Consider the following 4,021-nt stretch of genomic DNA (forward strand, 5'->3'; position numbering starts at 1 on the left):
AAAGTGCAACTTACAAGAATCTTAGAGTAGGAGTAATTTAACTTTGAAAATGCTGAAGATATTATAGCTATACAGAGGAGCCCAGATATTACCTGAGAAAAATGTCTTCTGATGAGATTGAGTATATTAAGATATTAAATAGTTAAAAACTTCTGATTTGAATTTCTTTAAACTATAAAGAGTGGGTGTTTCATATTTTGGATTTACGTTTTCTTAGTGAGAGGATAGAATTAATATTCCTTAAAAGTAATTTTTTTACATTGCAAAAACTGTATTATTTTTAATAATCTTATGCTCGTAGCACTCACTGTCCTACAGGCCCTGGGGAGAAACACTGGACTACATGACAAGGAAAATTTAAGACGGGAAATTAAATTGGAATAAAATGTAATTCATATCCTTTCTTTATCCATTGTAGATTGATTCGTCTAAATATGAACACTGAACTACCCACATCTCGTCCTAGGAGAAGAGAAAGGATCAGTGATAGTAGAGATTAGGAAGCAACATGATGAAAGTAAGTGCAAAACAAGCATGATGTGTTGCTAGTCTTTTTTCCCGATGGACTTATAAATAGCCTTCTTTGACCATAGGTATCACTATTGCCTTTTCAATTAAAGAACAAAATCTAAAGCATATCAAAGGAAACCTCCTTTTTTATAAGTTTTATTTTTTCCTCTGATATGCTCACTTTAGCCCCTCTAGAGAAGTGCTGTAAGGGAATTTCTGTCTTACTACCCTGCCTTTTCCTCTTACTCTTCCATGTAGCAATAAGAACAAATGATTGGACTGGTGAGAATTCGTGGTTCAGTAAGCTGTACGTCCTCTGCAGTTGGTGTTCTGTATTCAAACTCATTGCTTATGTAAGACATGGTTTCTTCCTTGGACTATATTTGCTATCAAGCACAGTGGGTGCTCACATTCTCTTGTCTTCTCAAATATGCGTTGTTTCCATGTAATAAACATACCATCAGACAAGGACAGATCCATCTCCTGACTACACTACCTCCCCCTCAAATTTTGGTCTGTTTTTCCTGATGTTTCCATTTTATAGGTAGTTTGGTGCATGAACAGGTATCTGGCAAAGCTTATGCTACAGATCCCTGGTCCCCATCAGCATGCCCCAAGGTTTATAGATTTAAGGAGGGAGTGAGATGGCCCATTATAATATCAATTAAATCCACACTTTCTAACCTAGTATTCCAGAAATTCTACCACTGGGGATATTTGAGCATCAACTGTTCTGTTAATACATTTATTCTTTGATCTCTATTTATAGTGCTTTTTTAAAATTTGTTTGTTTATTGTTCCTATTATTTGAAACTTGGATGAGAGGAGGGCTGAAGACAGGATCTTGTTGTTCCCTCTGACTGAAATACTTGTGTCCTAGATATTTACTTGGCTCCCTCCCTCCCTCCCTCCCTCCCTCCCTCCCTCCCTCCCTCCCTCCCTCCCTCCCTCCCTCCCTTTCTCTCCTCTCTCCTCTCCCTCTCCCTCTCCCTTTTATCCTGTTCTCTTCTCAAATGTGCCTTTTTCAGAATATCTTCATTTGAGGATCCTCTCTAAATTTATGTTTTTCTCTCTGTCCCTTTCTTTCATTCTATTTTTTCTCATACTATTATCAACTACTTGATATTGTATTTTATATTAATTTGCCTCTTTTCCATTTTAGAATATAAATTCCAGGCATTCAGGATCTAGCTGTATCCACAGTGCCTAGACAAAAGCATGGAACATAGAAAATACCTTACACATTTTTGTCAACTGAATGATGAAAAGATTAATCTTTTGATGATATATTTCTTTAGTACATCATCTATATTCATTTAATGTGTTGAACTGAAATGCAAAATTATAATGCTAGCATCTATTTCAGGAACGCTACAACTATAGAAGTATTTCAAAAACAGTCTAACTATTACATCGTTTTGTACACCTGAAACTAATAGAAAAAATACAATTAAAAAAATGCCTCTGGGACAAAAAATTACAAGAAGGTATGCAACAATTCTCAGCTGCCTTCATATTAGTATAATGCATCTGGGAAACCTAAGATAAGGCTTCATTTACACACGAATTTATATTGATGTCATTATTATTCAATCGATAGGTAGGTATTTTGGTTACAGTGTGAATGTAATGTAATCCATGTGAATATCAATCCTTCATCAGACACTGTACTAAGCACTATTTTACATTTGGGAATCAACAGGTACCTGCTCTTAAGGTGTTTACAGCCTAGTGAAGGAGGAAAAAGATTCAGTCTCAGCAGACTCATAGTACTAACATAGGTATAGGCTCATAGAAGGAATGCCTGACCCAGTCTCTAGAATCAAAGAAGTCTTCCTGGATGAGGCAACATCTAAACTGGGACTTCCAAGCTAATATGAGTTAAAGAAGTCAGAGGAGATAAGTAATAAGTGTTGGCAAGGGAAAGATCAGGAGCAAAGGCTCAGAAGCAGAAAGGAGCCGTACACACAGAAGGGATTGAAGGTATAGAGGTGACAGGAAGTTAGGATGGGAAGGAGGGTGTAGTACGCACACACACAAAAAAACAAATAAAAAACCCAACAACAACAACAAAAAACAAACAAACAAACAAACAAAAACCCAGTCTCTTCATCAATAACTTACTCATCACTGTTTTGCATGCTATCTTTTCTCAAGCTTTCTAATTCCTATTCTCAAACATTGCTTCTGGCTATGACATTTTCTCTGAGGGCTTATTTAATATCCCTTGTCTGCTTTAGTAATCTTGCCTGAGCCATCACCCCACTGACTTTTATCTCTTTACTCCCTTGATTTTGACATCACCCAGTTACAGTCAACCACACTCATCTGGTCTTCTTATCCAGCTCTTTCCCATCACTTCCCCTGGCCTCCTTTTTCAAGGAGTGGCTTAAGCACATCTTGTCATGCTGTATTTGCTTCTAAACGTGTTAAATTTGAGTCCCTGTCACCCCAGTACTACCACAAATGAGTCATGATCAACAAGGAAAATACACTTTTTTTTTAACTTCGCTGAGATTAATCTCTAGGAATCAAACTGTTTTAAACTGGGAATAAACAAGCTGGGATTCCAGATTGAAAATTCATTGCTTAATCTTGGAGAATCCAGAGTAATTGACCTGGATGACCAGTATAGTTAGCTCACCAGGGATCCGCTGAGGAAGCTTAAGGAAAATAACTCACACCAAAATCAGAAAGGCAATCTGACAGCTAGGTTCATGGACAATGTAAAGGATAGTTATGAGTATGAGAATGTGAGCTGTTCAGATTCTCTCCAGGGCAACACAAATAACTTAAAATATGGATAGACCAAATAAAATATTAAATATGATTGTTTTTAAAAGTCACTGGTCGTGATTACAACATGGTCCTGCACTTTCTGTCCTTTCCTTTCTCCTCTTATTTTCTAGTCTTATATTTTTGTTCAGTTCTTACATAGGGCAATTTAACTCTCTTTTTTTGTCATTTTGTCATTTACGGTCTATTCCTGCCTTCAGTGTTGCAAGTTCTAAACTAAATGACTTTTCTTTTCTTTCCTTTTTTTTTTTTTTTTTTTGGTGTGTATGTGGGTATCTCCACTTTATTTTATAAATTTAATTTAATTTAAACTTATTTTTCAATTACAGCTGACATACAATATTGTATTAGTTTCAGGAGTACAATAGTAATTAGACATTTGCATATATACCTTATGAAGTGATCACCCCAATAAATCTAGTACTAGTCCGACATTGTACATAGTTATTACAATATTATTGTCTATATTCCCTATGCTGTACTTTACATCACTGTGACTATTTTTATAACTGGCAATTTATACTTCTTAGTCCCTTTCATCTTTTTTGTGCATACCCCCAAGCCTCCACCCATCTGGTGATTATCCGTTTATTATGTGATAAAAATTTATACAAGTGGACACTTTGATCAACATTGCTCAAGCAGTAGTTTGCCTTAATCTGAAGTGTTTGGATGCTGATGGTAACTACTTTGAGCTCCTCTGGTAATTGCACAA

The sequence above is a fragment of the Rhinolophus sinicus genome, chromosome 14, assembly GCF_057876585.1.
Source record: "Rhinolophus sinicus isolate RSI-liver-muscle chromosome 14, RSI-T2T, whole genome shotgun sequence".
Classification (NCBI taxonomy): Eukaryota; Metazoa; Chordata; class Mammalia; order Chiroptera; family Rhinolophidae; genus Rhinolophus; species Rhinolophus sinicus.